General features: G+C 33.8%; 1 non-coding gene across 1 annotated transcript; it reads right to left on the bottom strand.

Annotated features, from left to right (window-relative positions):
• Positions 1-2940: 2940 nt before the first annotated feature.
• On the bottom strand, positions 2941-3044 carry LOC138093497 (U6 spliceosomal RNA). Its single transcript, XR_011146104.1, has one exon. It is a non-coding gene; the product is annotated as a U6 spliceosomal RNA (small nuclear RNA).
• Between the last annotated feature and the right edge of the window lie 10070 nt (positions 3045-13114).

Raw genomic sequence — 13114 nt, 5'->3', positions numbered from 1 at the left:
ATGGACAGTAGCCTGCTCCAAGCTCCACCATCCATTGGGATTTTCCAGGCAAGAGTACTGGAGTGGGTTGCCAAGCCCCTAAATGCAATTGACTGGTGATGTTATAAGCGGGGTGGGTAGCTTAGGAAACACAGAGACGCACAAGGAGAAAGGCCATATGAAGATGAAGGCAAGGACTGCAGTGATCTACAAACCATGGAATGCCAAGGATTGCCAGAAACTGCCAGAAGATAGAAGATAGAAACAGAATAGAATTTTCCTCTCAACCTCTAGAAGAAACTATCACTAAAGACATTTTGATTTCAGATTTCTGGCTTCCTAAATTATGAAAGAGTGAGTTTCTATTTTAAGACACTTAGCTTGTGGTGGTTTCCTACAGGGGCACTAGGAAACTAACAGATCATGTAACAAGATTTAGCTCAATTTGAAGCATGATCAATAAATTTATTATCTGATGCTTTCTCAGGTGGGGCTTCCTGCAATCCCAGAGACCTCGGTTTGACTCCTGGGTTGAGAAGATCTGCTGGAGAAGGGATAGGCTACCAACTCCAGTATTCTTGGCCTTCCCTTATATCTCAGCTGGTAAAGAATCCACCTGCAATGTGGGAGACCTGGGTTCAATCTCTGGGCTGGGAAGATCCCCTGGAGAAGGAACAGCTACCCACTCTAGTATTCTGGCCTGGAAAACTCCATGGACAGAGAAGCCTGGCAGGCTACAGTTCATGGGGTCACAAAGACTTGGATTCAACTGAGCAACTCTCACTTCACTTCATGTATAGTCTTATCATTTGCATATTCAGTAAATAAAAAGATTATTTTTAAATAATAAAATAGTGATAAATTACTGTGTCAAAGTATTGCATTTTGATATGTTTACTTTGAATAGAAATAATTCAGCATGATGTCTTTATAATTTTCTTCTAAACAGTTTTTCACATATAATCAATCTTTTAATATGTATTTATCTTATCATATCTATAAAATCTAAATGTGTTTCTGTAAATAAAGCTTTGAATTTAGGAATTTGCTGCAAGAAGAGATGTCAAAAAGGATACTTTAAAAATGAATGATCATGAAGAATTTGGCTGCATGTTTTTGAAAAGCATAAATTGAATTTGGCAATAACCTAATCACTAATGAGATCAGCTATTATACAAGTAATAGAAATAATTACTTGCATCAGAATGCAATACATTTAATAGAAGGAAAAAGTCCTTAATATTAGGGGAACTACAGAGACACTGAGGCCATATTTTCCATTAAAATGAAATAGAGGAAGTACGATTCATAGTATTATCCATTTGTCTCAGGGTAAGAAAAAGGGACACACTTAATTATCAAACTTTCTTTTTATCTGTTCCAATTACCCTGTTGCATTAAAAAAACACATTTCCCACTTTTAATTAAAGTTATACATGATCAGCTTTAACTAGTAAACACAAATAAACCTCTATAAGTTGATGCTATTTAGTTCATCGACAAATATTCAAAATGTCTAAAATATTTTCTTGCTGATAATAGATTGTTAAAGTAAATTAGAACAGCATATAAGTTGATCTATACTAATTTTTCTTAAATATTGATGTGCATACTGAATTCAACTTAGTATAATTTTAGCCAAATAATTTAATAATTTAACATATTTATTTCTAAATAGAAGAGTCTTATTTTGACTTTAAACATTAATTTGTGCTGTAGATTTCTAGGGGGGATGCTGAGTTTACTGTCATATTCACTGTTAGAAAATACTAATCTATTAACCACTTACTGTGTACTGAGCACTCTGTTACATTCAGGTAAACTAATTAAGTCTTCCCTCAATTGATGAACAAAAAAGATGTCACATCTATGACAGATCTTAAATAAATAAAATGAATTAAATTATGGCTTATGTATTGGAAGTTGAAAAGAGTTAAAACATACCAGGTGATTTAGAAATGTTAATATAAGAGGAGACCCATAAAATATTTGAGATTCAAAGCATGGTACTCAAATGCTAACTACTGCTATAATCTAAAAAAGAAATGATGATGGCTTGAATCAGAGAATGTGATGAAAACTGATTTGACTGGAGAGGTTGAACTAATAGTAAATACTGATCAAACACATGGAGTTGAATGGAAGAGGATCAAGGATGACCCTTTTTGTTTCTTTGTTTTTTGCTTTAAAATATATTGCCATTAACTAAAATTGGGAAGGATTTGGGTAGGATGTGTTTAGAGGGAATTAGAAATTCCTTTAATACATATTAAATTTGAAATATTTATTAGTCATCTAAACTGAGACAGATAGTGGACAATAGACTTATGAGTCAGAATGAGGGAGATTAAATTTGGAAGTCATTCAGTTCAGCTCAGTTGCTCAGTCCTGTCTTGTCTTTTTGTGACTCCCCAGACAGCAGGACATCAGGTTTCCCTGTCCATCACCAACTCCTGGAACGTACTCAAACTCATGTCCATCGCATCGGTGAAGCCATCCAACCGTCTCATCCTCTGTCATTCCCTTCTCCTCCTGCCTTCAATCTTTCCCAGCATCAGGGTCTTTTCCAATGAGTCAGCTCTTCACATTAGATGGCCAAAGCATTGGAGTTTCAGCTTCAGCATTGGTCTGTCCAATAAATATTCAGGACTGATTTCCTTTAGGATTGACTGGTTGGATCTCCTTGCAGTCCAAGGGACTCTCAAGAGTCTTCTCCAACACCACAGTTCAAAAGCATCAATACTTTGATGCTCAACTTTATTTATAGTCCAACTCACATCCATACGTGACTCCTGGAAAAACCTTAGCTTTGACTAGATGGACTTTTGTTGGAAAAGTGATGTCTCTACTTTTTAATATGCTGTCTAGTGAGTCATTAGATTTTAATATTCAATGCCTTGGGATTGATGAGATCACAAGGGAGTGAGTATAGATCAAGATTCTTTCTTTCTTTCTTTATTAAAAAATATAGAATGCTTCACAAATTTGCATGTCATCCTTGCACAGGTTCCTTGCTAATCTTCTCTATGTCATTCCCATTTTAGTATATATCTTGCTGAACTGAGCACTGGATCATGATTCTCTATCATAGCAATAATGATATTGCAGGACTGGATAATTCTTTGTTTTAGAAGTCTGTCCTGTACATTGTGGGATATTTAGTAGCATCCCTGGCCTCTAGCCACAGTATTCCAGCAGTAACTCCTGTTGTGACAACCCAAAATGTTATCAGATATTACCAAATACCCCATGTGAGCAAAATAATCTCAAATCAAAAATCATTACTTTAGACAGAAGAAAGAAAACTCCAGAGCTTTTAGGATCCTGCAATTTCATCTTTTGTCTTTGCATTTCATTTTTTGATTCAGGATCCACCAGACAGAAATCTCTTAGTGGACAAGTTTTCATTAATGCAATTCTTTGATTGTTTGTCCTACCATTTGCTAATCCCCTAGTTATCTTTTCCCAGATATGTATTTCTTCTTTTCCTTTATCTAAAAGATATCATTGAAAGTCATTGTCAAATGCTTTGATAAAAATCTGTTTTAGTTCAGTAACTCTGTCAGTGAAAGAAACAAGGCTAATCAGACATGACATGCTCTTGGTGAACTGATTCTCTTTCTTTGTGATCATAACCTCCTGTCAGTATTTTTAAACAGCCATGTAAATATTCATTCTTCGATCTTGTTCAGGTATAACATTGTCAGCTTGTCTATTTCAGAATCCCTGGTCTTTGAGTTTGTAAAAATTCATACACTTTCTAACACTTTCTACAACAAAAATCTTATATATATATATATATATATATATATATATATATATATACACACATATATATACACTACTGAATCTCAAAATTTGTCAGAGTTCATAGGATCCTCAAATGTTTAGGAGTTAACAAGAACTGTACAAACCAGAAAAGTGTCTGCAGAGAGGGCAGAGATGAAAAGTGATTATCAAGCACGAATAGTACTCTGAAAGTCAAGTGAAGAATTTGCCACAAGAAGAAAAGAGAAACTCTGTCAAAAGCTATGGTTTGATTAAGCTATAGGTAAAATTTGTCCATTGTTTTAGTAACATCAAAATGACTGGAAATTTTATCAAGAACAGTTTTGGTGGATTAGTGTGGGAATATGGATATTTGCATTATGCCAAATTACATTCCACAGATTAAATGAAGATTACAGAATCAAAAGTTCAAGTTGCAATGGAAAGGTCTTAACATTTCAACCAATCAGTTAATTATAGTATAACGTAAAGAGGAGTAAGCAGATATCATGTGCTCATGACTTGATTTCATATGTGAGAGTTGGACCATAAAGAAAGCTGAGCACCAAAGAATTGATGCTTTTGAACTGTGGTGTTGGAGAAGACTCTTGAGAGTCCCTTGGACAGGAATAAGATGGAACCAGTCATTTCTAAAGGAGATTTGTCCTGAATATTTATTGGAAGGACTGATGATGAAGCTGAAGCTCCAATACTTTGGCAATCTGATGCAAAGAACTAACTCATTGGAAAAGACCCTGATTCTGGGAAAGATTGAATGTGGGAGGAGAAGGGGATGACAGAGAATGAGATGATTGGATGGAATCACTGACTTGATGGACTTGATTTTGAATAAACTCCAGGAGTTGGTGGTGGACAGGGAAGCCTGGTGTGCTGCAGTCCATGGGGTTGCAGAGAGTTGGACCCGACTGAGAGACTGAACTGTGTCATGTAATATTCTGGCTGTAAAGTTGAACTCACATCTCATCGAGGTTCTACATGTAATTTAGAACTAATAGAGTCAAACTAATATGTTAAATGACAGCACAGTAAAACAATTAGAAAAATTTAGACAATGGGACATTTTATGGGGTATTTGATATCATTAAGATTTCTATGACAGATATAAAGGCTGAGGTCTATATCAGCATAAAACAGGCTTAAAAGACCTAAGGATGCAATTTTTAGACCTTATCAGATCCTAAATTTGTAATAGATTAAGTATTAAAAAAATTGAGATAATCACAAAGATTTGAGTATAAAGTAAATGTTGGATTATAGAAAGAGTTATTGCTATTTTTATTGTTAGGCCTGGTTTTGTTTCAGAATGTGCAAAATTGAGTGTATATACTAAAGAGGCTGCCTTCATTTTTGGATGCTTGACTGCTGACATCTTGTAAATGTTACTGCTCACTCTTCCCTCTGCCTCATTTCTGGGCAAGATAAGAAGAAAGTCAGAAAGGCTGGTGGGTGATTCAAAACATGCAAGCCCATGAAGAACTGGAGCCCTCGCCGCAGCTCTGTGCCCAAATCTCAATAAAAATCCCAAATTAGGCTCTAATCCTTTCTCTCCCAATCCATTTTTCAGACTAGCTTGAAAAGTGTGACTTCTTCCCCAGGTGCCTATTATTTGATTAATTAACTTTTTCACACTTCTGCTGTATTTGTATCTTGATATCTTCATAGCAAGATATTAGTCTTGATTTCTGAAACAGTTTTGGGTGGCAGGTCCATCCTGCTTCTCAGAATATCCACAACCAGATGCAATGCCGTGATGTATAAAGTTTATTTACTATACCTCGAAAGAAAAAAGAAAGAAAAGAGGGAGACAAGGAAGAAGAAGGCAAAGTGATGGGTGAAGTTTAAGCGTTACATCATGTTGCCAATGGGATTCAATTTTATGATTTAAGTAGTATCAGAGCAATTGTGAAGAGGGTATCATCTACTGCTCTTCTCCTGTTTCTTGAGAGATTTTGTTCTTAGAGCATTACCTAATCTTTCTTTGAGGACTAGTATCAGTCCTCACGTCATCCACTGGGTATGCCCAAACATATACTGCACTGTCCTTTTACCGTGTATATTGAAGTTAAAACCCATTATTCATGTAAGAAGTTCTTTAAATTAACTGCAATATGTCTAATAAAAAGATCCTTTAGTTCTTAGCTCTTTCATATTTTAATTGATTTAATAAAATGTATGTAGTACCCACTGAACATCATTCAAAATTTTTGAAGCTACAAAATTTAATAAAATATCTCTTTCCTTTAAGGAACTCACAGTTGAGAAGCAAAATAGTTTAATAAATATTTACAAATAATAACTATAAATAAATATAATTATAAATAATAGCCAAGATTAATAGACAATTATGAAGAAACAAAGAAATAGATGTGTCATATACATAGGGTTTTGCAGAAAAATTGAATATTAACCTGGTAATAACCTGTAAAGTGTAACAAAAACTAAAGTTTTACCTTTAGTGTCAGGCAAATTACTTTTCACTAAGGTATTACCTTTAAATATATTTGTATACCCAGAGAAAGAGGATGAAATGAATAGTTTCAAGTGCATAAAAAGTCTAGGATGATGAGTTGAAAATGTAATCCAGATTGGTAGTGAATACATATTGATAACTTTAACAAAATTGTTAATAAAGTGATGCGGGGAGAAGGGTTTAGAGCATCCATGAAAAGTGAAGAGTTGAGATCAAGAAATGCATGTATAGATTTTAAAAAAGATGGATGAGAATAATAGAAGAACAGCAGTGAGAGGACTTTGGGGATAAAGGCACAATTTATTTTTATTTTGCTTTCTGTTTGTCTGCTTCTTTTTAAGGATGAAACTTGAATGTACTTTAATACAGAATGAGGTCAAATGAATATATTGAAATTTTCAATTAGCTTTAAACATGAAGTAATCTTTATCTTCCAAGGCTAAGGGAAAGGAAATATTTATTTAAGTGGAACTGAATTTTTTGATTGTGATAGTTATCGTTTAGGGCTTCATTTTCTCTAGGTATGAGGTAAGGTAATTATTAAAGTATTGAAGAGAATGGTAAATAATTGCAACAGAGTCTTGATGAAAATCAGAGGCTGTATATTTAAAAGATAAGACAAAAGAAATCATGGTGGTCTTAGATTCTGACTATAGTTTTGAGTCCATATATTTTATTTTTTTGGCAAGTCTAAGTAACTGTATGGAAAAGGAAATGGCAACTCATTCCAGTATTCCTGTCTGGAGAATTCCATGGACAGAGAAGCCTGGCAGGCTACAGTCCATGGGGTCACAAAGAGTTGGACACAACTAAGCGACCAACACACACCTAACTGTATATTTCCCTCCAATAAGGCTAGACCTCCAGGTTTAGTAACAAAGAAAGATGCATTGTTGCACTGACTCAGAATTTTAGCTAAACCTGATATTTTATGGCAACGACAAAGGGTTGAAGGGGCTGGGATGTTAATGAGTAAGGGCAAAAGGAGTGAAATTAGGAAAAAAAATAAACTAGAAGGATGGCAATGTGTGAGATATAAGAGACTATATTTCCTAAACTTAAACTCTTCCAGATGAAGGGCATGATGGGCATTTCAATTCAAAAAGTCTTCAAGTTTTGAGAATGGTTTTGTGATAGACCTGCCAACATGGGATGTTAAACTATCTTTAAATTATCACAGGCATTTGGAGTAATGACAGCAAAAGTTCCTATCTGCAAGATGTCATGAAATGAAGGTTATTACCTGGATTGAAGAAGACAAAGCGTCTTACAGCCAGATTGCCTGAAACTCACAAGAACATGTACATATAACAGATTCAGAAACAAGAAATGTGATGGAAATAATTCCATAGTGGAGGGCCATAGGAGAATGTGTTCTCAGGGGAAACCAAATGATCGTCAAAGCAGGCAGGTGGCAAAGCTTGTGGAAAAGATAGAAAGTGATTGGTCAGTTTTATTTACAAAGGCACAAGAGTTCCAAGCAGTGAAGAGAAAGAGCTGGAGGGGAATTGATATTGGGAGACTTCAAGGGATGGGAGATTCAATTTTATCAAGGGATGAGAAAATAAGAGAACATAAAAATTAGTTGAGAACAGAAGGAATGACTTCTCAAGGACTATAACGATGTCTAAGTCTCATGAAAGACAGGTGAAGGAGTAAACAGACCACTTTTCTCTGTAAGGAATGTTTCAAGTTATCCATAATAGTAGAGACAATGCTTTCATGAGTGATCATATTAAAACTTGAGTGAAGAGGAGGAACTTTGTCTTAGGGTGGGAGTTGAGACCTATTTTGATGAAGAGCCATACACTAAGAACTCAGCTATTTTGTGACAATGAATATCATCTACCACCCACAATAAATAAATATGTTTACTTAATATAAACAAATGAATGTCTACCATCCACCATAAATAAAAGACCATAAAGAAAGCTGAGGACCAAATAATTGATGGTTTTGAACTATGGTTTTGGAGAAGACACTTGAGAGTCCCTTGGACAGCAAGAAAATCAAACTAGTCAATTCTAAAGGAGATTGGTCCTGAATATTCATTGAAAGGACTGAAGTTCCAGTACTTTGACTGCTTGATGTGAAGAACTGACTTATTGGGAAAGACCTTGATGCTGGGAAAGATTGAAGGCAGGAGGAGAAGGGTGTGACAGGATGAGATGATTGGATGGCATCACCAACACTATGGTCATGAGTTTGAGCAAGCTCTGGCATTTTGATGATGGACAGGAAAGCCTGGTGTGCTACAGTCTATGTGGTCTCAAACAGTCAGACATGACTGAGCAACTGAACTGAACTGATCTACCATAAATAAACAAACAAAGCCCAAGCCAAAACAAAACCTAAGTTGTGAAAGGTGATATTGTTTTTAAATAATATGCTTTGACACTACATAAATGCTTTGATATTACATAAATGTAATCTCTAAATTTCTCTCATTTTAATATGTAGATGTTCTGCTGTGTGTTAAGGTTCCCCAGAGAAACAGAACAAGTGGAATAGGCACATAAAGAGAGAAAGAGATTTAATTTTATGAACTGTTTACATTAATCATGGAGGTTGGCAAGTTCAAAATCTGCAAGTTGGCATAGCAGACTAGAGATCAAGGAGTTGCTGAGTCTTAAGTTCAAGTCCAAAGGCCTTCTGTGGCAGAACTGACTGGTCAGGGGAGGTCAGGCTTTTTTCTATTCATGTCTCACACCTAATATGATGGAGGGCAATTTACTTTACACCAAGTCCAACAATTTATCTGTAAATCCCATCCCAAAGCACTCTGATAGAAACACCCGGAACAATGTTAGAGTGCACATTCGAACACCATAGCCCAGCCAAGATGACCCAGAAAACTAGCCATCACACAGTCTACAATCTGTAGACTAGAATTAGTAGACTGTAGTAATCTGTAGATTGTAGAATTAGTCTACGATCACTGGGCATCCTTGAATTTTATAGCTTCTGTGTACATCAGAAAAAAAATCAATTTTTAAACAGCTGTACAACCCTGTATACTTACCAACTGTTTGGTATAGATAATTCCAGTTTATTCTTTTTTTAATTTAAATTTATTTATTTTAATTGGAGGCTAATTACTTTACAATATTGTATTGGTTTTGCCATACATCAACATGAATCCTCCACGGGTATACTTAAATCTACCCTCTGAAGACAAAAAAGATGAAAAATATACAGGCCCCATTAAAGAACAGATAATAGAAATATTATTGTTATAAGATTTAAAGATAATGAGACTCACATGGTCTAAAAAGATGTGTAAGATAAAACAGCCTCTAAATTAGCATAACCAGCCTGGAATGTCAGCCTTCTGATTATGCATATGCATCTAAGATGTACCACAACACCACAGTGGTACCATAGAGAGAAATTAATCTACACTTGGATCAATTTCAAAAGAGCCAGAACATTGAGTCCCTTTAAATTTAGGCAAAGCATCATTCTTCATTAGAGAACCAGCAGGAGGTGAGGGAACTAATTAACTTATAGCTACTTTAAAGGTACCCACAGGTGTTCATGGCATCAATGTACTATTTACCAGCCATAATCTAGAGGTGATCTTTATATGGAAATCCTTAACTTGAAAATAAGGATGATTTCATATTACATTCCAAAGAACATAATTGTCTTTAAATTGCCCTTCTTTTCTCAAAAGATTTGATCTCTGAAGCCTGAAATGAAACTTTAACATTTTCAATTAAATCTAAGCCTTCAAGGTTTGGTTGAAACTAAGAAAATGATTTGTGAAACTCCTTTCAAACTGCCTCTGAAATAAGCTTCAAGCTAGTAAAGTTCTAATTCTTAACATTTAGACTAGTTATAAAAGAGAAGTCCCTTAATACTGAACTTCAGCCATAATATTCAAGCTATGTAAAAAAGAATAACTTTTAAATTAATAACTAAGATTTTATTTTCATATCTGATTTTTTTTTTAAGTAAATGGCTTTTTCGTTACATGCTTTGCTTAGCAGATGATGGCAGTAAAAGTAAACAAAATTCTGCTGCATTTTGTGATTTGGCATCTAAGATTTCATGTGCTGAACTGCTAACACACACTATGTACTTTTAGAATTCTCCCAATTTTTCCTAAGCAATTTTTCTTTATTTCTATTTGAAACATGTTTCACACATGTTTACTCTATGACATTATCAGTTTACTCATTTTCTTTACCCCCAAAGGGGAAGTGAAGCTAAGTTTTTATACAATCTTTAAAAGTTATTTTCCAATTACAGTTATTACAAAATATTGGCTATAACGCCCCCATTGTAATATATCCTTGGGCCTGTCTTTAACCAATGGTTAGTGTCTCCCACTTTCCCATCCCTATATTCCTCCTCCCCACCTCTCCACTGGTAACCACTAGTTTGTTCTCTATATCTGTGAGTCTGTTTCTTTTCTGTCATATTCACTAGTTTGCTGTGTTTTGTAGACTTCATATATAAGTAATCTCATGCATTATTTACCTTTCTCTGTCTGACTTATTTCATGACCTTAATGCCCACCAAGTCCATTCATGTTGCTGCAAATGGCAAAAATCTCCTTTTTTATGGCTGAGTAATGTTTCATTGCATACATATACCACATCTTTACCCAGTCATCTCTAGGACACTTTGGTTGCTTTTATTCCTTGGCAAATGTACTACGAACATTGAGATGCATTTGTCTTTTTGAATTTCAGTTTCTCTTAACCATGTGAAAACATGGTTTCTTTTTTCTATTTTTGGGTTAAATGCTATTATGGGATTTTTTTTAAAGATTTCTAAAATATGAAAATGTCATATAATATTAACTACTATCATCTTCCTTATTGTAACAGGAAATTGGATACTAATGCTGATCATGGAATCCTGCATTATGCTGCCATCAGTCTGTATGCTACAATACATATGACACCTTTTATTTATCTGTTCTTTGAAATTTTACATAATTTAATAGCAATTCTACATCACACTTTTACAAAATTTTATAGAATTACAAAATACTATTGAAAAGTAGTATTATATTAGAATAGTATTCTATTAAATAGTATTCTTAAAGATTTCTAGATATTATATATAATATATATTTAATATTTAATATATTAATTATTAATATATATAATTATATATGTTATAATTTATTTTATAACTGTATACTTGCATGTAATTATATACATATATAAAAATAATATATATTAATAATATATTGTAATTTTTATATATTATAATATATTTTTGTAATATATAAAATTATATATATATAAAGGGAAGCCCAAAGATATATATATATATATATTTGTAATCTTCATAATTGGTTGAATAGCTTTTATATGAAAGCTTCTTTAATTATCCCCAAACTGAAAGATATTCAATCAGTCATGAAGATTGTAGTAGGAGTATTCTTCCATAAGTACAATATTGTGAATTAAGTGCAGAAGGTATCAAGAGAGAAATCAAAAAAAGATTATTTCACCACCATACCTGGACATCTTCCTAGGAGTTTCAGAATACCTTCCTAGTCAAGTGTAGGATTTTTATAAGCCTTCTTAAACTTTGTATATAAAAATACCATAAAACCCAATGAATTCATGTTGCTATAGTCTAAACTAATTTATCCTCTTAAATAACTTGATAAAACCAAAAGTTAAGTGGTAACAGCTTAAATAAAGATGAAATGTGAGTTATATTTTCTTTTTGCTATAAAGTAGAAAATAGCACACAAAATCCATTTAAACATAAATGGTTCATTATTTGTATGCAAACTAAAATAGCTGTATTAAGTGTGAATTTCTAGATTCATTTTTTATATAGCTGAAGTATTATGCATGATGAATAGTTGTCACATTGACATGTTTCATTCTTCTACAATTCTAGAATTTATGTCCAAAAAAATTAATGAATTAGATTTATTTTTGGAAAGAAATAAATATGTGATTGCATAGGTTCTAGGCTTCAGTGGTCATTTACCTATTTGAAAAATAAGAATCTCTATAACTATTTATCATAAAAATAAGAATAGCTGTGTAGGAGAAGTGTCAATGTTTTTTACAGTAACTAACATTGCTAGAATTTTCTATTACATGATTCTTCAAGTATACATGATTCTTCTCCCTAGGCTTCATATTGTATTTGTTTATATTTTGGCTATTGTCATCATATGTCAGTTTCTACTGAGCTAGCTGGATTCCCCTCAGAAAGTCAAATCTGAATATTATTTTTCTTATCAGAGAGATGTGACCTTGTATTTGATCTTATAACTTATACAAATAATGGCTATATGCAACCCACTCCAGTGTTCTTGCCTGGAGAATCCCAGGGATGGGGGAGCCTGGTAGGCTGCCGTCTGTGGGTTCACACAGAGTCGGACACAACTGAAGTGACTTAGCAGCTGTTTCTAAATAAAGTCTTTAATATTTAAATTTTTCAGTGACTAGAATAAATCATTCACTTCACATCTTAATCTAATACCAAATACATGGCCATCCATTGTGTGCTTAAATATAGATTTTCTAGAGGGCTAACGATTTACCTTGTTAGTTAAATGTTCTGGTCACATTAGTACTGACTTTAAAAAGTTTCTGTTCCATATTTGTGCATATTCTGTATGTTATGAATTTGAATCAGTGAGTGTTTTTTAGTACTCTAGGGAAAGGCTACCCACTACAGCATTCTGGTCTGGAGAATTCCATGGACTGCATGGTCCATGGGGTTGCAAAGAGTATGGACTTGACTGAGTGGCTTTCACTTTCACTTTTAGTACTCAGATTAACTCAAAGTTAAAAAAAAAAAAAAAGGTAAGATTCAAAGCTGTGGTAACTCCAAAATATTTTCAAAGTGAGAAAATCTAGCACTGTAAACCTCCAAACTTGAACATTT

The sequence above is a fragment of the Capricornis sumatraensis genome, chromosome 1 (assembly GCF_032405125.1).
Source record: "Capricornis sumatraensis isolate serow.1 chromosome 1, serow.2, whole genome shotgun sequence".
Lineage (NCBI taxonomy): Eukaryota > Metazoa > Chordata > Mammalia > Artiodactyla > Bovidae > Capricornis > Capricornis sumatraensis.
This window is presented reverse-complemented; position numbering and strand designations above follow the sequence as displayed.